This window comes from Corapipo altera, unplaced genomic scaffold, assembly GCF_003945725.1.
Source record: "Corapipo altera isolate COAL_440 unplaced genomic scaffold, ASM394572v1 61, whole genome shotgun sequence".
Classification (NCBI taxonomy): domain Eukaryota; kingdom Metazoa; phylum Chordata; class Aves; order Passeriformes; family Pipridae; genus Corapipo; species Corapipo altera.
The window spans coordinates 7,634,077-7,656,059 of record NW_020884910.1 but is presented as its reverse complement, the minus strand read 5'-3'; positions in this window follow the sequence as shown (position 1 = coordinate 7,656,059).

The following is a 21,983-nucleotide window of genomic DNA, read 5'->3' as shown; positions in this document are numbered from 1 at the left end:
TACACTACTGATGTCAACTCAGAGGAAATTGTCTGCAGTAGCCTGACCATTCTTGGAATTATAAGGACAGGAAAAGCTAGAGAGGCCTGAGAGACCTATGAGACCTGTGTCACTAGGTGGTCCTAATGGGTCTGAGGCTGTCTTCATCAAGCTTTGAATATTGTGTGGGACAGAGAAATGCGTGATGCTTTGACGGGGAAGCTGGTCTTGCATTAAAACCTCAGATATAAAAGATGCAGTGACATGACAGAGAGGCTGCTACAGGATATAGGGTCTGCTAGACTAGATGTAAGAGGCATGGACCCTGCACTGGTCTGAACCTAAATGAATTGTTCTGCTGAGCCTTGTCTCTTCTGCTTCGGTCACTAGTTCTGCAGGTGTCTCCCTCATTTGTTCTTAGTGTTTGCAAGCTTGTAGCAGTTGTGAATTTCAGAGTTTGGAAAGTCAAACTTGTAAGGGTGTGTGAAATATGCAGCATCTATTTCATTAATTTTATCAAACAAAGACCATTTTGGTTCAAAGTGAGCCATAGTGGTGTAATTTTCTAACAAACTTCAAGCCATCAATTAGGGCATGGATCCAGGCAGGGATATCACATAGGCAGAAGACTCCTCTTGGTATTCAAGGCATCCATGACTGCGAGAATGTTTGAGACAAGTGTGTGATGTGTGTATGTGTTAGCTAGGAAGCAACAAGCTGTACCAGCCAACAAGTAGAAGGCACATATTCTTTGGTCAGAGTGCCAAGATCCAGGCATGATATTGGTCAGGCTGAGGGCTCATAGTCATATTTGAAGGACCTGTGAATGCACTTGTGGACCTAGAGAGTGAAATTGTGTATGTTTTCTCTAGTGAACTTCAATCTTGATCATCTGGAGAGGAGGAAGGAGACTTGGCTGTCTACACTCACATTTTATGTCAGTCCTGGTCGTGTTATATGTGGGGTTGTTGAAGGCAGCACCTTGTCTGTGGCAGCCTGTGCAGTCCATGACCTTTCCATGGACATCTGTATGTGTGTCTCTGGGTTACACACCCGGGCTGGCTGAACCTGCAACCTGGGGAGCAGCAGTCATGAAAACCTGCCCTCAACAGAGACCCTGGCTGAGATCCAGCAGCCAAGCAGAAGGAGTTACTGGAGCTGAACCCTGATCATCCCTTAACTATACTTGGACACTGAACTTGAAAAGTTGGTCGGAAAGAAACTCTGGAACTGGTGTTTTCCCACAGAAAAAAAAAACCACCCTTGTGTAACATTATTGTACTTTCCTTTTACTTTCTGTCCTTGTTCTGTGATATATTTTCACTCTTTCGTTCTTTACTGTTGATCAGCTACTTGCAGGAACTATCATGGGCTGCCATGGAAGAGCATCTTGTGTGTCGAAATCCTACAGATAAGCAGATGCTATGTCAGTTCTCTTTTTCTGGCAGTTGTTGTAGGATGTTATTCTACATCTGCTCTCTTAAAAGCAGTAAATCCACATCATTAAAAATTCCTTTAAAAACACCAAATTAGCAACAAAATTCCCCAAACACCAACCTGAGCAGAGACAATTTGCAGGGATGCATTGATTGCTGAGTGCAAGGACAAAGCAAAGGAGCTCCTTAGACCCACTGAGTCAATGTCAGTGCACATAAATCTCCATCAGGACAGTCTGTCATGGCTGAAGAGAAAGGATGGATAAGGGTCATTGATCATCTTTCTTTATAGCAAGATTCCTAAAGGAATAATGTGGTTCAGGAAACAGTAGGATTTGGCAGTCTTGATCTTGGGTAATGAGCCTGCATGATTCTGCTAGCCAGAAGGATCATGGGATCATAGGGTAATTCAGACTGGAAGTTAACTCTGCATGCCATCAAATCTAATTTGCTGCTTAATACAAGGTGAGATATGGTTGCTCTGGGCCTTATCCAGTCAGGTCTTGAAAACCCCTGCAGATGGAGACTACCCAGCTTCTCTGGGAAGTATGATTTCAAATTTACTGACCTCATAGGGGAAAAGTTTCTCATCCATAGAGGAGACAAGGCCAATTGTTGCCAGAGGTGCACAGCAAAAGAATAACTGACAAGAGTCTTAACTGGCAGCAGGGAAACTCTGATTGAAAAATGGGGGAAGAAAAGGTAGTTCAGTGCTGGCAGAAAGGCCAAAGAAGCTGGGGAATCTCCACCCTTGGAGTTGTTCAGAAACCAATTCAGATGGCCCTGAGTAGCCTCATCATTTTTGTAGGTAGCCCTGCTGTGAACAAGGGCTTGGACTAGGGAGGACCATACTAGCCTAAATCTTTCTGTCAGTGATTCTAATGAAGATTAAAAAGCCTTTGTCACTCTCTGGCAAATCTGATTCTTTGTTCAATTGCAATGAGAAAGGTTCATGTTCGTTTCAAGTCGTATGTACAATAACTTGGGGGTTACTTGTTGGACCTCTATAAATTCCACTTCCCCAGGGTCAGACTTCCCTCCGAACTCCTCCACAGGCTCTCGCTAGCTATTTTATCAAATGTAATACTACACACTGAAGGGTCAAAGTCCTTCTGCACCTTTACTTTTTATGCTGCTATGACTGAGAGACTTTCAAGAATCCTTTGCTAGATTTTTGGACCTGACAGTTCTGCATTTGCTTATATTTTGTCTTTGATTAAAACAAAACTGAAAAAGCTCTGCAATAGCATATGCAAATTTTCTGATGCACCTCCATCCATATTCCTCCTTAAAACTTTGCTGTTTTGTAGGACGGACCACACTCCTCTGTGGTGCATTGACAGTTGTGCCTACGACCTGCCAAAGAGCCATGTATAGACTTATTGAAGCATTTAGGCTGGAAAGTGCCTCTATGGTTTTCTACTTTATGCTCCTGGTCTTGGCAGGATGGAGATTTTGTGAAATCCATGTACCACCTCTAAAAACTCCTCCATAGCTTCTTCCAGTAATAGTTGTAGTGTTTATCAGGGAAACAGAGAACGACTCTTAACATCCTCTTTTTCTGTTTGAAGACTGTTATCAACTCTCCTTATTAACTCCTTCAGGCTAAACAAACTTAGTTTGGTCAACCATTCCTTAAAAATATGTTAATGTTTTAATAAAAAACCTCATTTTTACTGTGGTGTCCTTCAGACATATCCATCCTCTTTGGAAAGCAAAAATAATGCAAAACCAAGAATTCACAAGTACAAGTGAGAGTAGTTTTAGAGTCTTTTCAAGTAAATTAAACCTTTCTGAAGTTAAATATAACCAGTCTTCAATATACCTGAAGAAAAGTAAATCCCTTTAGCTTGGTTTTGCCAGGTTAATCGTAACTAACTCATGTGACCTTTCATAATTTCCAATTAAAAGCAGGAGAAATAAGCCCAAAGGACCATTTTAAGTGCAGTTTCTGCTACCATGAAAAGATAAACTAAATGTTTATACGTTACACACTAAAATGTGACATTGCAAGAATCTTCAGGTCACAAGTGTGACACAAGTCTAGTGTCAGAAACTAGAAAATTGTATAAACGAGGATGTTCTTGAATCTTCATTTTTTTTCCATGGTAAGAAACCACTCCATAATCTTGAATTCCTTCCATATCACTGTGCTTCACAACATTCAGGTGTTATCCACTATATGACTAATAAGCAGCTATAAGCACTGTTCTTTCACCCTTTAATCCCACAACTGTAAACCATCCAGCTTTAGATGTAAAAATGACAAAGCTTTACCAGAGACTTTGGTCTACACGGCCCTACAGATTAGGATAGGGTAGATTTTCTCCTCAGCCACCCATGGATAGCATAACATTTTGCTGATGCTTGAAGCTGTAGAACCTTATTGTGCTGATATACAGAGTTTCAGAGTGTTGCAATGAAGTTACCGTAGATGTGAAAAGAGGAATATGAAACTAAGATAGACCGACCTGAAACCAGTGCAAAGTTCATCTGCAATATCAGCAGATGCTATGTCAGTTCCCTTTTTCTGGCAGTTGTTGTAGGATGTTATTCTACATCTGCTCTCTTAAAAGCAGTAAAACCACATCATTAAAAATTCCTTAAAAAACTCCAAATTAGCAATAAAATTCCCCAAACACCAACCTGAGCAGAGACAATTTGCAGGGATGCATTGATTGCTGAGTGCAAGGACAAAGCAAAGGAGCTCCTTAGACTCACTGAGTCAATGTTAGTGCACATAAACCCCCATTAGGACATACTGTCATGGCTGAAAAGAAGGTATGGACAAGGGACATCAATCCCCTTTATTTACAGAAAGATTACTGTGGAATAATATGGATTAGGAAGTACTAGGATCTGCCAGTCTTGTGTCTTGAATGATTCTGCTAGCCAGGAGGACTGCGGGATGATAGGATAATTCATGTTGGAAGTTACCTTTGGATGCCATGGGGTCCAATCTGCTGCTTAATATAGAGAAAATTATGAGGTGAGTTATGGTTGCTCTAGGCTTTATCCGGTCAGATTTTTAAAACCCCTCCAGACAGAGACTACCCAACTTCTCTGGGTGGTGTGATTTAAAATTTACTGAACTCACAGGGGAAAAGTTTCTCATTATATCGGTTGGAAGCTCTCTTTTTTCGGTTCATGCCTATCACTTTTTCATCCTTCCATGATATGCACTCCAAAAAGCCTGACTTCATTTTCTCAGTAACTTACTTGTAAGTATTGGAAAGTTGTTGTTAAGTCACATCAAAACATTTTTTCCAGGACAAACAAGCCCAGTCCCCCAGCTTCTCCTCCCAGCAAAAGTGCTGCAATCCCTTGACATCCTCTATGGCCCTATATAGAACTCCATCAGTTTGCTAGGTGACCCAAAACCAGAAGCAGTGTTTTAAATGCTATCAAAGAAGCAGTAAGCCCCCTAATCTACTGACTTAGGCTCCTGTTAATATACCCCAGGATGCTGCTGGTCATTTTGCTACCAGGGCAGACTTGGTTCATATTCAGCTTGGTGCCTACAAAGACCACAAGGTCTCTTTCAGCAGAGCTGCTCCCCAGACAGTCATTGCAAGGGGTTCTTCCTTCCCAGTTGCAGGACGCTGTCCATCTGAAATTTCATAAGGATCTCACCAGCTCATTCCTCTTGCCTTATAGATCCCTTTGTATTGGAGCTCTGTTGTTGAGGGGTAAATTTGTTTAACAAGCTCTCCATCACCTCCTGCAGCCTATGTCTTTCAGTCATAAATACATGGGGCCTGCAAATCTCCATCTGAAGGGCATGAGGGGAAGTGTCCTACTGAACAAGCCATCAAAAAAGTGATATCTGTGGAACTGGAAAAGGGCAGCCCAAAAAAGGGCAATGATCCCGTATGTCAAGAGAGGGAAGAGAATCTGCAAGAAACAGTGTCAGCACTCTTTTATTCTGGTCCATGGCCCATCCTTTGCTAAAGAATCAATAATTAAAATGTGTGAAATATTTTAGCAGCATAAATACAAGGACGTAAATCCTGCTGGTTTATGAAGTATCAAACACAAAGACCCAGGTGGCAATGCAGTAGCCTGATGGAAGAGCATCACTTTCTACTCTTACAAACCTGTCACTCATCCATGGTTATAAGGAACATTAGGGAGTTTCTCAGTTGTCAAAATTATTAGTTATAAGACCCTGGGAGAAGCATACTTCATCCTTGAAATTCAGAAAGAGATTTTTTCCCGATGTCTTCTCTCAACACCTTCCTCTAGGATAAAGGTTCCCTCTCTTACATAGCAAATGTGCAAAACTTTCAAAGACTTTGACACTTAAACTAATGAAAAAGAAGATTTATTAAGACCAGCATTTGAAAAATCTAGCTGTTGAAAAGTGACAGCACTGTACAGATAAGATCCTGTGTGACTTGGGTCTTCATCCAAACAGGGTTAAGAGGCCTATCATGATTTAGGTGCAGATTGTTGCCTCAGTCCAACCAACAGTTCACATACCAATCACCCTGTTCACCTGCCCACTCAAAGGCCGGTCTTTGTGTACACTGTTGTGTTCATCTGACAAAGGGCCATCATGATCTGCTGTGTCTGTAGGGCACAGCACCTCCCTAAAAAAAGACACGAGCTTGGATCCTGTACACACAACTGTGTGTACATGGCAGTAGGGCACAGTCAGTGTGCTAGGAGGGGCTGATTTACAACAGGTTAATTGACTCAGGTGCAGCCTTACACTTGCATGTTCCTTCACTTTAGGCTCCAGAGCAGTTTTTTATGCCATGCTGTATTGCCATGTAAAAGCAAACCCATTGGCACCGCTGAGGCCAGATTCCCAAATTGTGTGTGCTCACTAGCCCACAGGGCTCCCTGGGGTGAGTCATGGGAGTGCCTCTGTTGGTGTCTTAGCAGGGTAAGTCTTGAACGTGTCTGGCCTGTACAGCCTGTAAAGCACCCTGCAGATAACCTGTCCTCAGACAGGTGGCAAAAAGAATTAATATTTCACAGGTAGAGACAACCACAGAGCAAGACTGGGCTGGTTTAGCTCACTGCCAAATGTACAAATTGGGCTCAAGGTCAGATCTTGTCTACCTGGAAACCAGATGACAAACAGGCATACCTGCTTCCCTTATTTTGCAATGTATGTATGTTTGAAATATATGTGCAGGATGCTAATAGTTGACTGCTAAAAGATAGGATGTACCAAAAGCAGTGCTCTCCTTGTCACTGAGCTGGTTTTAATGCCAAGGTTCCACCTGCAGGTGGAATGAGGTCTTCACACACTGTTTAGTGACTACAGTATGGACAGAACACAGCACTGGAAAGGCTGGTCACCTGTTACTGTTTCCTATAATTTTAAAATTGGATTTCAGTATTTAGATTATTTTCTTCTTGTTAAGATGAAAAATTAAATTGTGAACTGTTTGTACCAGTTTATTTTTTACTCATTTGAACAAATTGTACTTCAGAAAGCCTCTTCTAAATGAAGTTCTTTGGAATAGTTTGTTTTCTGAAGCTGGTTCCTCAGGCAATAGTGTTCCCAGCTCAATGGGTGAACACTTAATGCATGATAACTGAAGCAATGGTACCTCCAGTACATTTTTGGCAACAAGATCAAGTTTGACAACAGAAGTAACCCCATCACTTATAAAAGATGGTATTGTGAAGTTGGAATCAAACTACATTCTTCCATATCATGTTTGGACAAATATTGATTAACTAGAGGGATCTCAAGACAGAGGAACTGGTCTTGAAAGGAGCAACACTCTCACCAAAGCTTCCTGTCTACCTTAAAAGAACTCAGGTTTCCCAGATATCCCACTCTTGAAGAAGAGAAATTGCAGAGAACCAAGATCATAAGACATCATATTATATTATATATGTATTATATGTTTCATATTTCATATCATATACTATGCATTATGCAGTATATGCAATATATCATACATATATAGTTCATATATCATATGTATTATCTACTATATATGATATTGTTCACACCCTCCACACCAGGGTCCACTGTCTATTGTGAACTGGGGTAATGGGGCTCTCAGAAATGGTGGTATTCGGTGTGAATGTCACAGCAGAACTGATCCATTGGCTTAGGAGTGAGATGAGCACACACTTTGGCTGTCTCCTTCCCCTCAGCCTCTCCCCCACAGCAGAGTAGAAACTAAGGGAGCTGAAAGTTTGGCTGAAATGTGGTATTTCTACAGGATGACATGGGGCCCATAATTTTACAGGGTGAATAAGGTTGTTTCTGCTGAAGCTGCTAGAAGGATCAATGGATTGTGAAGACTAACAGCACAGGTGACATTTCTAGCCTCTTCTGTCAGCAGTGTGAAATGCCTGAGAAGGCTCACAGTGCGGGTACAGAAGATACCACAGCCTGGGACACAGTACTCAATCTAAAAATTGCAGTGTAAATTTATATAGATGGAAATAAATGCATAACTATCTATATACCCAGCGTGGAGATGCACAAATAGAAGCGTACAGAAGGCCATGAGAACATCCTGCCTCTGTGTCCAGCAACATGGCCAGACAATATCCTAGCAACTGAATCCTTCTCCACAGGGAGAAATACACACACCTGTGCACTGATTTCCCCTGAAAAAAAACCCCTCTCTGTCCCAGCTGGATTTTTGGAACACTTCTGATCTCATTCTCTGAGGTGTAATGCCACAGGCACCAACACAGAAACTATGCTCTTGTTTTACAGGTAGTTGTTGCTGTCAAGGTCAAATGGTAGCAAAAATAGGGAAGAAATGTGAAGCACATCCATATTGAGATTAAATTAAATGCTTATAAAATTATCTTCCTTCCAAAGCAAATTATGTGCTTTTGTTGACAACATGGAAGGAGGGCTGGGGGGACAGAGCTTGAAAAACATTCAGTCCTAATGGCATGCCTATGGGAAATGCAATGGTCTCATGTGCCTAATCCATCTTGAGCAGGTTCTCCAGCTAAACTGGAGCCAGTAGATGGCCAAAACATGTTTCTCATTATGGACCATAACCTGAAAAGTCTTTGTTATAATATATTTCAGCAAGAAAGGAGACCGTAATTGGGACAAAACAGGTAATCTGAAGGAAGTGGGTGTTGCTCACCACCAGATACTGCCACTTGGCTCCACAGGCACCCACAAGCATGCTAAAGAAAGTCTATCCTCTCACAAAATGAAGCTGTGTCCCTCTTTAAGCAAAAGGGTGAGGATACAGCATACCTCAGGGTTTTTGAAGCAACTAGAATAGTAACTTAGAAATCTAGACAAATGTTTGTCTCATTTCCTTCCCAAAACAACCATTGGCCTTTCCTCAGAGCTCTCAAACTCAACCCATCTGCAATTCCTTTCATGTGGTGTCCTGTGGTGACTTCTGAGTGACATGAGCAAGGTAGGGAGACTGAACTCAGTTTTTCCATGTTTGCACAGGTCTTCAGGCAGTCAGATATTTCAATGCTGAACTACAGTGGATCACATTGTGAATTATGGTTCCTATGTTTCGACAAATAAACTAGGACCCTTTCAAAAAACCCTGCAGTCTCTGTAGACTGATGTATAACAGTGTAAGATTAAGAGAAATTAAAAACTTATGCAATGGATTGTAAAAGTACATTTGATCGCCTGGAAATACATTTTATTGCTTTTTTTTATACCTAAATGCTCAGAAATATGCTTAATGGCTCAATAATACAGTAAGTTTTCATTCATGACTAACCAACATTTTCAAAACGCAAGGATGACCTCTTGACAGATGTTTTCTCTGCAACTGCTTTCACAGCCTCATCCTATCTTTGCTGTTTCAAGGTTTCTTTCCCATTAGGGATCACAGTAACTCAGTTCTCATTCTACACGAGACCTACAAAGAGATGATAGGCCCGTGGGGAATTTGCACAACTGTGCTTTCATTTATAGTTTTGTCATTCACCATGGCAGGTTTTAGACTGAATTATATTTTACAGAAGTTTATCTTATTCTATTGGCTGCCTAGTAATACAAAATTTCCCCAAAGTAGATTGTTCATGTATTAAGACAAAAAAGAAGTTCCATCCAGGTCTTGATTGATCTTCAGCTGTACAGTACAGATTATTTCTGGATGAAACAGCTAGGTACATCTTCCATCATCCTGAGCCACACAAAGATCACAGTGAACCTTAATAAAACTTTTCATCCTGTCATAGCAGAGCTTATCTACTTCAGAGCAATTATTTCCCTGCATCTCCACCTGCAAACATGCAGAAATAATAAATGAACTTTTATTAATCATCTCTTGAATCCACAAATAGTCCCTAGAAGGACCCTCAATTCAGGGTTTTGCACAGCATCATTGCAGTGACATCAAAACAAAATTCAGATCAGTTAGTTTGCATTTGTCTCAGTAGCTGTCCAAGCATACAGAAGCAGAAACCCTATCTGAATTAGACCATGTGTGATTTTTATTGGCACCTACTAGTTCCTAGCTAAGGAACTACCATTATGTAAACCTTCATAATATACTCCATGTCTGATAAATCCTTAGTGTGTTCTAATTTCTTAATCTAAAAATCCAATTATTCTGAAAACTGTTGTATTTATATTTAAACTACATGCCTGTAGTTTTATATAGTGCACAAAGTTACTAAGAGAAATAGATTAGAGAACATTTATGATTTTTATTCAAGGTTTACTTTACATAAATTATTTTATAGAAGCTGTTTTTACAGATATTATCAACAGGAAGTTCTGAAATGCCTCCAGAATTATTTTTTTTTTACTAAACTGTAATTCTCAATTTGGAAATTCAGAGGATGCAGTTACCAACAAATAGCTACATCTGCACTGTGTCTGTTACTCTACCATTTTGTCACTATTAACATTCATCTTTTTTACAGCTGAGATCTCTCAAAGTTTTGATACCCTAGGAAAGTTAGTGTGAATGGTCCTCAGGCTGTGCAAAGGATAGTCCAGCTTAAACAATTCTTTTGTTTAACAGGTTTTTGTAAGCTGAAGCATAGAGGACTGTGCGACAGTATTGTTCGAGCAAACAAGAAATGAACTTGCCCCATGCTTGAGGAGAGAGCTGATCACATGTGGACTGTGGAGAGTTGCCTTACCATTGGTCCCTAACAATGACTTTGATAAGGATGAGGTATGAAGCAGAATCTTGCAGGATCAATAACTATAGCGCCCCTCTTCTGTGAACATCTGAGTCCTGGACCTTCTGGAAGAACAGGAGTACAGTACGAGCTACATTTGATGGGCTTGCCATTTCCTGATCCAAAATTATTGTAAAGCACTGTGAAGTGGATTGACTTCACAGAATGAGGATCCCAGCATTGGAATACATAAGCCTGCTTCTGGAAGTCATCGGCTAACAAACCTGAGTGGGAACCACAGCTTTGGAAAGCAAAGACTTTGAGGGAAGTATGGGAGTGAAGCCCAGCACTTCGTAAAAAACTTGCATCTGACTCCAAATTGCAACCATGGTAACTTGATTAATGGACTGGACAGCAGGATGCCCAAAATGTAGATCACAGAAGCTTTCTGAGCTGGAGGATTTCTTTGGTTAAGTGAACTGACGACACCTGGCAACAGAGGCAACATGCAACGCTTCTACATTCCAAAGTCCAGGACTCTGGAATGCCAGCAGCAGGTGCAATGTGTTACACACCCTGATGTCTCTTAGCATAGTGTCTCTTTCATATGATCAAGAACAATAATTCCTGCCTTCATGGGGCGGGAGAAGAGTGCAAGGCAGGATTAAGAAGTACAGATCTGCAGGGAAGCACAGCAGGGAGCTCTTGCATCTTTGCTGTTCCTGTGTCACAAGGGAAAAAAGCAACACAAGCGGAGGCAGAGATCTAGGTCTCCAACTTCTTGCTGGGTTGCATCTTTCCTCGGTCTTGCAGGATTTGCAGTCTAACTACAGTGATGACCCGGGAGAAGGGGACGCAGGAAAGAAAGCTTGCCATTGAACTTGATTGCCTTGTAATTTGGAAGTTGTTCATGTTCTTGTGCAATGTATTGAAATCCTCTTCTGTCACTATGTTCACACAACAGCCAGATACCTCTCTGGACTTTGTGAGAATATATGATGTCATTGTCGAATCTGGTAGCCAAACCGGTGGCTTCTCTTATTATCCTGGTCTTCCCTTGATACTGGGCATGTTCACAGAGAGTGATCTGGGGATTGTGCAGATGTTCAGTGATCATCTGCAGACAACTGATCCTATCATTCATCATTCTACCCACAAAGCTATGTTCTCCCTCTTCAAGTACCAGTAACCGGTCTATATAATTTATGTGCTCATAAGCCACCCAAGGCTGGCCAATTACTCTCACTGAGGAGACAACATCATTCCAATCCACAGCTCCTAGATTGGAAATGTTGCTGGTGATTTCCCTGGACAAACCCTAGAAGTGGGCGCGCTCATAAAGAATGATTTTTCCCATCTCAGTAGGACTTCTGGAGTTTGCATTTCTTGCTGTAGGAGCTGGATGACAGCCTGCATGAAAGGGACAGAGAAAACATGCAGTGCTTGTAAGAAGCCTTTAGGAAAAACACACGAAATGATGGAGAGCATAGGGGTCAAAAGGAAAAGTAGAACATTTTTAGCTGAGGATAAACACAGCAGCAGTTGGAAAGGAGTGAGAGTGTGACATAGAAATTTGAATTTGGAGGAAAAAAGTAAAATGCATTATGTACCCACAACAGTCTAGTTTTATTTTGTTGTGTGTGTTGGTTTAGTTATATGCCTAAGACAGATAAGTAAAATATTTTCCCTTTCATCCCTCGGAAATATGTAGCAATGGCTCTCTCCATCCTCTTCCTCTATAAGGTATGTTTGTCCCCCAGCCATCTTCTCATCACCTGAAAGATGGGATAAGTCTCTGCAGATACAGACAGTAGATCCTCACATACTTGCTGCAACTCACTGCAACACTAAACCCCCTCTGTCTTTAGCTGAATTTCACAGCACCTGCCCAAAAAAACACTACAGTTTTCAGGTAAAAATGTGCCTCTCACCTTGATGTCGGCTGTTTAACCCTGCATTGAAGGGCAGATCAATGTGCCAGCGCTGTAGTCTTTCCCAGGCAAGAGTGTCGCACAGCACATTTTTGCAGCCTGGGCTGCAGCAACCATGCCCTGGGTGAGGTTGTTATCTTTAGGAACATGGACCTGGCAAAGAGCAAAGTCCAGATCCCAAGTTTTGAAAGAGCAAAATTCCAGCTATTTAAGGGGTTGGTGAATGAGATCCCCTTGAAAACTGTTCTCACTTCCAGTGGGGACCAGACCTGGCAACCTTTAAGGTTCCTTTTCGTAAAGTACAAGAGCTCTCCAACCCCATGTGTAGGAAATTAGATAAGACAGGCTGGAATCTGGCACGGTTGAGCAAGGACCTGCTCCTCACACTAAAGCATAAGAAAGAAATGAACAGCTGGTGGAGGCAGGGACGGGTGGCCTGGGGAGAGTACCAGGGCATGATTTGGACATGTAGAGATTTGGCTGGGAAAGGAAAGGCACAGATAGAATGGGACTTGGCAAGGGATGTGAAGACTAACAAGAAGGGATCCTATGAGTACAAAGGTCAGAAAAGAAAGGCCAAGGAGAGTGTACATCCCAGATAAACAAGAAGGGAGAACTGGTACCAACAAATATGGAGAAGGCTGAGGAAGTCAATGAGTTATTTGTCTCCGTCTTCACTGGCAGTCAGGCTTCCCATGGGTCTCTGTAAACAACATCATGGATACTTGGGCTAAAGAACATGGCATTGAGTGAGTGTGCCACATCCCCTGTCATGCACCAGCCTCTGGAGAAACTGAACGATGCAATGGTCTGTTAAGAGTTACACTGAGAGCAGTGGGTGGTGGGACCTTCAAAGATTGGGATACAAGTTTAGCAGAAGCTACCTATAATTTGAGCAGTAGAAGACTATATCATCAGTGTGATCAATGTCTTGAGATAAAATAAACTGGAAAGATGTAAAATCTTTTAGGAGAGATCCAGGAAAAATGCCTACAAAGGATCATTTTCAGGATACACAGAGATATCTCACCATGAAACAGCAATATTTATCCATAATAAACAATGCATAAAACAGACCCACTGTTGCTTGCAAGAGGATTTTTAATGGTATCAACACAAAATGGATTACAGGCGATGGCAGAGGTCATAGTATTGCAAGGGTATTGTAAAACAAATTACAAAGGAAGTGATACTGGTTCCATATTCACATTTTGTTTATGTACCTGGCAACAGAGGCAACATACAATGCTTCTATATCACATAGTACAGGGTATTGCCAGCTGTGAGTGCAATGGCTTACACACTCCTGGCATGTCTCTTAGCTTGAAGTCTCTTCTATATGATCAAGTACGAAAATTTCTGCATTCATGGGGCGGGAGAAGAGTGCAAGGCAGGATTAAGAAGTACAGATCTGCAGGGAAGCACAGCAGGGAGCTCTTGCATCTTTGCTGTTCCTGTGTCACAAGGGAAAAAAGCAACACAAGCAGAGGCAGAGATCTAGGTCTCCAACTTCTTGCTGGGCTGAATCTTCCCTCGGTCTTGCAGGATTTGCAGTCTAACAGTGATGACCTGGATGACCCGGATGACACGAAAGACCCGGGAGAAGGGGACGCAGGAAAGAAAGCTTGTCATTGAAATTGATTGCCTTGTAATTTGGAAGGTGTTCATGTTCTCGTGCAATGTATTGAAATCCGCTTCCATCACTATGTTCACACAACAGCCAGGCACCTCTCTGGACTTTGTGAGAAGATGTGGTGTCATTGTCATGTCCCCTAGCCAGATTGGTGGCTTCTCTTATTATTCTGCTCTTCCCTTGGTAATCAGCATGTTCATAGAGAGTGATCTGAGGATCATGCAGATGTTCAGTGATCACCCGCAGAGAACTGATCTTATCATTCATCTTTTTACCAACAAAGTCATGATCTCCCTCCTCAAATACCACTAAATTGCCCAAATAGTTTGCATCCTGATAAGCCACCCAAGGCTGGCCAATTACTCTCACTGAGGAGACACAATCATTCCAATCTACATCTTTTAGATTGGCAATGTCAGTGAAGAATTCTTTGGACAGACCCTGGAAGTTGGCATGCTCATAAATGATGATTTTTCCCATCTCAGTAGGACTTCTAGAGTTCAGATTTTCTGCTGTAGAAATTGGATGACAACCTGCAGAAAATGAAAACGGAAAACAAGAAATGCTTGTGAGAAGCCTTTACACACTAGAAACGAAATGCTGGAGAGCATAGGGGACAAAAGATAAAAAAAAGAAAAAGAAAACATTTTTAGCAGAGGATAAACATAGCAACAGCTGTGAAACAGCGAGGACATGACACAGAAATCTGAATTTGGAGGAAAAAAGCAAAATGAGGTACGTACACCGGAACTATCCATTTTATTTAGTTGCACGTATTGGATTTTGCGTATGTGCAAGGGACATCTGTGCATTTAGTTTAACATTTTATTGGTATACACAAAATAATAATGAAATAAAATATATAGATGGTGATAAATCAGTTGGTATTTGATGCTGCAATTGAGAATTATTTTAGAAACTGACCCTCATTGTTTGGACTAGGTTTCATGATCCACATAGATTACAATATAAAAGCAGTGAGACATACAATTAATTTCTAAAAGAAAGTGCATTTTGAACTTCAAATAGGAAAAAAAAAGCTATTTTTTTAAGGGCAGAAATTAACTTTAGACTCACTGAAATACCTTATTTCTCTTTTTATATGAAATTTTACTGAAATCAAGAGATTCTTGTTCTTGGCATATACTGAGAAGCAATCAAGTTCTAAGCAACAACTCTTTGAATCAGACTAAATTTCAGATTGTACATACCTTTTTCTAACATTGTTAGGAATACACGTATCTAATTCCACACAGTCATCTGGATTCAGACCTATAGTATTTATTAGTAACAGCTACAGAAACAGTCATGAGCAACCAGTTATGGTAAAAACTCCCTCTTTAAATCATATAACAGTCATCAGAGCAAAGATTTAGATTTCAGGGCAAATATATCTGAGGCAAAAAAGCAGTTCCTCTAGCTGATTGTGAGAAGGGATGAGAGAAGACCAGGTGTGCCCAGTAAGATTAAAAGCCAGTCTAATACTGCAAGAAATGTGCATCATAATAAGTAGTAAAACTCCCACAGTCCCTTAAACCTTTTTAGAAAATCTCACTAGTGATTAAAAACACTTAAGCATTTTTTCACAGTTGCAATAGAATTTATGGGAGCTGAGGGAACCTGAACTTTAACTTATGGATTGATTAAGCAGTATTACCTTCTACCTGTAGAAAAAGTAATAATAGTAAGCCAGTTAATTTTGCTGATACAGCATAAAGATCCTGTGACCAAGATAAATTTGTAAAGTATTTTCATTTTACCCTCGGAATTATGTATCAAGAGCCCTCTCCACACTCTCCCTTTGTAAGGTATGTTTGTCCTGCAGCCATCTTCTCATCACCTGAAAGATGGGGATGAGTGTCCACAGATACAGACAGCAGACTCTCACACATGTGCCTGCAGCTCTCATCTCAACACTAAAACCCCTCTCTCTTCAACTGCATTGCACAGCACCTGCCCAAGAAATCATTACAGTTTTCATGTAAAAAGTGTGCCTCTCACCTTGATGTCAGCTTCAGGGATGGGAAGAGTTGAGGACAATTCCTGCAGTCCGGGGCGGCTGTTTGTGAAAGGCGTCTCACCTGTCTCCATTTATAGCTTGCACAGAAGTCTTGTGAAACACCCCAGTCAATAGAACTGGGAAGTGGCTAATATTACTCTCAGGGAATAAAACTCATTAACTATTTCATTTGAATTTTGATCTTCCTACAACCAGTCATTTTATTGCTCTGGGTCAAAGGTCTGTTGAAGCACAAGAATCTTGATAAAACCTTAGAACTTTGGTTTTTGTTTGTCCTCATTCTTCAGAAGCCAGATGAATCACAGTAACAAAAAATGTATTGAGGTATTTCATGACATACAGGCTGTAGATTTTTCTGCTGGTTGCAGTTTATATTTTGCTTAGCTGGGAAGCACCTATAATGAACAACATTAATTTTCCAAAGAGTTTCAATGGAAGATATCCAGGTGACAGAGGTGGCATTTAAGCAGGGTTTTTAAAAATTCTCTTCCTCCTTCTCACCTATGTTGCCTTTTGAGCAGCCACAGAGATGCAGAGCTGGTAAAGTGGGGCAAGAAGGCTGCAGCAGAGCTGCAGTGGCAATATTTTTTCTTTTTTTCACAAGACAGGTTCACTCTGTAATGTATTTTTAGAGGGGTTCATTGGCTAGCATGCCAGAAAGCTGTACTACAGTAGGATGAAGCAATGGGATCTTCATTAGTTTGCTGTGGGATGCTTCAGGCATCCCTGCTCTGTCAGGTAGGAAGTTACTAGAGAAGATGGGGAGCTGGAAAGGGAGACAGTTTATCCCTGCCAAAACAAGCAGCCTGTACACTAGCTCCAGCCAAATCCTCATGCTGCATCTCTTTCACTAGTGCTTGGCTGAGCCCATGGTGTGCCAGATCACAGAACTAAGCCAGCATTAAAATACATGGTTGTGGTTTTGGGTTTTTTCCACATGGTTAATTCTTTTGCTGCTCTGCAGAGGCTGGAAGCAGAGCAATTGAAATTTTCATTTTGGGATTTGGAGAGAAGCAGGTCCTTACTTTATAGCAGCAGCTATATGTGAAATCACTTCTCTGTACAGGCAAATCACACAATCACACTGTGAGGGTATGGTTTTGTGTGTTGCACTGACCTCCACCTACAGTTCAGTGCTGCTGGAAAGGGGAAGGCCCTGTTCCACTCTTCAACCATTGTGTTCAGTGTCTGGTAAGAGAAGGGAGGGAGAATGAGCACACCAGTGCGAGGAATGCTGGAAAGAAGGACTAAAACAGCCTAGAACAGGATGGATTTATGTGGCCATTGAACAACAGTCATTCTTCTTAGCCTGCTAATGTGTTTTACTCATGAAATTATTTAGTTGTGTTCCTGAAAAAAAAATATATATACATAATATGACATAATTAATTGTGAACTAAACATTCCCATCTTTCTCAGCACCCGCATACTCAGAAAAGCCCTTTGGCCAAACGTGTGAGCCATGAAGGCATCACAAATACTGAATGTATCTCAACTATGTTATAAGGTGATGAAGGCAACAGTGGACTCCTAAATCATCCACATACTCTCTGCAGAGCACCAAAGCTGGCAGTGGGGCTTTTCATGGCTTCAAGGAAAACCAAAAGGTGATATATGATGAGATATATTGATACAAAAAGATGGCAAAGGGTCTCTATACAAATACTCCCAGGTTCACAGAAAAAAATGAGTCCTTGGTTCTGATGACCTAGTATTATTGGGATTGAAAACTAAATGGATTTAAATGCTGCTAACCTCACTTGTATGGTGCTTTATGCACAAGGAAGTAAGCCACTGAAAATAGGAGAATAGCACAGGGTGGGGTTAGGGGTTTGACATTGGAAATACTTATGGAGTTTTCTTTGTGGGTTGGGTTTGTTTGCTTTTTTTCTTTATGAATCACAGAATGGTTTGGGTTGGGACGGACCTTAAAGATCATCTAATTCCAACCCCCCTGCCATGGGCAGGGACACCTTCCACTAGACCAGGTTTCCCAAACTTCCCCTTATCCCCTTCCTGCAGAAACAGCAGTATCTCAAAATCTGGAAAAGAAAGTTTGTTTCAAAAGTGAAAGAGAAGAAAACTCCAAGAGGAAAGGGTTAAACCCCTCTTTCTCTATTGCCCTCAGACAAAAATCAATAGGAGCGAGATGAATGATGAACATGAAGATTCTTTGAAAATGAGTAAATATGCAAAAAACACTTCAACAAGCAAAGACTAAACTATTTTTATCTCTTTCATAAAACTGGTTTTCTCTCCTTTTTTTAGAGACTATTGGAGGGTGATAAAACAATTTCACTTAAAGCAGTAGATTTCTGTATGCACCCACTTCACAGTGCTCAAAAAGGTAAAATGGTGAAAAAAATCAAATTAATAGCAAACTCCTTCACCCACCAGATCCTTTTGTGTTCCCATCCTGCTCTACCACAGTGGATACCTTAGTTTGTATCTCAAGAATTACTCATCTGTTTTATTCCTTACTCTAAAACAAGAGGATTAAAAAAATAATAAAATCACACATAAACTGCACCTCCCCAGTTTCTGATAGCTTTTTTTTTTTTTGTCTGGTAGTTTTGAACTCAACGGAGTAGGACACTGGTTCCTTTGTTTTGGAGGAGTTTTTGTGGTTGGAGGGGGTAGTTTTTTGGGTTTTACATTCTTAGCAGTTGTTAGGGCTGGTAAAGTAATTCTTCACCACATAGATGAAGTCTGTCTCACTTTTGTCTCTCAGACTTCTGTTTCTCAAACAAAACAGTCCCCAAAAATGCAACATAGGAACATGCAACTGGACCACAGAATCCCAAGCTGTGAACAGCCCACTCACAAAGTCAGACCAAAATGCATTTACTACCAAACCCTTGAGGGGCAACAAACAAACAAACAAACAAAAAAAGCGACAGATCATCTGTCAATAACTGTTAGTTCAAAATGTCGGAAACCCAACCAGCTTGCTTTCTGGGTTGTATAATAAATGAATGTGTGGGTATCCATGGCATAGTTGCTAGCCTGGGCTCCACAAACACAAAGACCCGGATTAATTAGATGCTTAGTACCAGGGAGAAGCAGGGGCTTCACAGCACATTTGGCTGGGAAAGCCTCTCCAGCTCACAAAAGCTGCACGTTCAGAAAATGCATCCAGCATTTTGTTCCTTTCATGTTTGATTAGCAGGTTGTGCTCCCAAACCCTTTAGTGTCCTGGTCCAAGCATGAGTGTGACAGACACGGACCTGTCCTCGACTCAACACTAGGTGTCACTTCTGCTTAATAAATGCAACAGGGAAACGGAAAAGTTTCAAAATAAAACCCAACCCATCCGGCATCAGGTATTTTAGGGGACCTCTGTACCTATAACTCTTCCTAAAGTAATGGAGAGTTACAGAGTTTTAAAGTTTTATATATCTCAAATCAGGCATCCAAAAGCATCAGAAAATACCAGACAATACTTTGCCATACTAAGCACAGCAGTGACCTACAAAAAGTTTCTCTTTTGTGGGTGCAAAGGAACACCTCCCTCAGTGAACAAGGGGCTACCCTATGGAGAAGCTGCCAGAGCCTGCTCTGACTGCACTGTGTCTTGCTGGCCTGTCTCTATTGCTGCTGTGCTGCTGCTGGTGGGGGAGCTGCTGTGCTGCTTTCAGTCCTTCCTTGCCTACCAAAAGATTTCTGAGCATCAGGGGCCAACTCTGAGGAGGAAAAAGAGGCATGTTGTTTATGGTCAGGGCCCCAAGGCAGGCTAGGGCATGAAGGAAATACTGGCAAGAATACAGTAAAAGCAGAAAAGATACAGAAGTGTGGGGTACAGAGGTAGGGAACAAACAGAACCATTTCATTTGCTATGCCTCACAGCACCTGAAATAGGAGACCACAAAAGAAGAGAAAGCAGGCTTAAAAAAAAAACCAAAAGAAAATACTTTAGGTATTTAAACACAGTTCTTGTGTGCATCCACCCGACATCATAAAGACCAAAAGCACCACATGGTTTAAAAATTAAAAAGTCACAGGCAGAGTGTAAATTCACCAAAGGCTCTTAAACAAACATACTGATGCAACTTCTGGGTCAGGCAGTCTTTCAAACAGCAGACTCCTAGAGAATATGAGAGTAGCCACTATATGCTTGCCCTTATGCTCTTTCCATGAAGACCCACTTCAGGTTACCACCCCAGGAGCATTCCTCTAGAGAAGGACTGGTCTGAGCACTTTTCATACAACTTTTCAGCACACACAGGCAAAAGAGGTAGGAGTCTGGGACCCAATACATGAGCTCAGGGGTTAACTCAAGAGAACTTGGAATTATAAGGAGGCTCAGCAGCTCAGGATGAGGAAGCTGCAGTGGCAAAGCAGAGTATACAATGACAGCACAACCACCTCCTTGAAAAGTATGGCAGCTAATGAGGAGCACAGCAGCTAGAAATATAAGGATCTCAAAGCACATTTTCATTTTCTGTCTGGATGTTAAGGTCAACACCAAGAGATTCTATGACTTATCGGGGCCTTAAGCAGCAAATAAATAAAACACTGAAGGAAGAAAAACAGCAGAAACATATCAAGAGGCACAGGTGGAAGAACACATACTGAACTATCCCATTTGACCACATGCTCAGGGCCCTATGAAAGATTAGCTTGTGCCCTGTAATCACCAATGATTTGGTAAAGGGCATACTGGAATCCCTCACAAGTTTTCAGTGGTGATAAGCCCTGCCACTCACCTGGGCACTGGGAAAAGTACAAGAGGAGAAAATACAGAAAGCACAAAAATTGCAGAGTACGACCCTTTATAAGGCCCTCAGCTACCTGATCTACCATTAGGGTCAGGCCTGTTGTGAGCAGGGGGTTGGATTAGGGGCATCCAAACATCCCTCAGTGCCTTACCTATCTGTGAATCTAAAATGCTCAGCACCTGCTACCCACCCCCACTGTACAACTGGGCTTGCTAACAGAAGACATGGATGTGGCTGGAAATGCAAACTAGGATCATGATACATACAGAGTCCCAGTTCAAGCTAGGTTTGGAGACCAGAGACGTGGTTGCAGAGGGTAGGCAAAAGGTGTGAATTGGAACCAGAATGCAGATCCAATCAGTCACCTGGTGTTCCTTGAATCAACACTCCACCTCCAAAGACAGCTCTTAATAGGACAAGGTTAGACACAATTTGGAAAAAGGCAGCTCAGCTTTTGCTCAGCCCTGGGAGATTAAATAAGGACTAGTGCCTAGGTGAAGATTCATCCTCAGCAAAGGTAGCACACATGCTGTGAGATGATTTAAGGTGGGAGGGGGAAAAAGGTGAGAAGAATTTATGGGGAAAGAAAACAAATGGTGACAGCTCACCCTAACTGCAGGGACAGAGGAGTGTGTGATAGGGAAGGATACCAAGCACCAAGTCAAGAGATTAAGCCAAATGGCAAGGGTAATTGAGGCAACTAGGAAACCAAGGAAAGGAGAAGCATTAATGAAACCTGAGGATGAGAAAAAGGAAAGGTCAAGCAGTTATAATGTGAGTGTGAATAGAGAGGAAAGTGGTGGAGCAAAGAGGCAAAGGAAATCAGTGGTAAGAGAGACAGCAGAGAACAGGGGAAGGGAAAACACCTGGAGAGCAGGTGAGGTATAGCATAGGTGCAAATGCCTTCTTTCACTTAGCAGAGAAGAATCTGACAGAAAGATTGAGATCAGTAAAAACCAAAAGACACATCTCTGACCAGGAGCAGTGTGGGTGAGCAGGACACAAAAGTAGTGTTTCCTTTCCTTTTAGGCTGCACAAGCAGCAAGTTGTTTTGTCCGCATTACAGCAATCTCAGACCAGTGCAGGTAGGTCTTGGAGAACACAGGGCTGGATGGGAGACACTGGGGAAACTAAAGCTCAGAAAACATACAGCAAGAACTATTCCCTGCACAGACTTCCTGCTCCTGACTGTTACAGTATCAAGAGAAAACC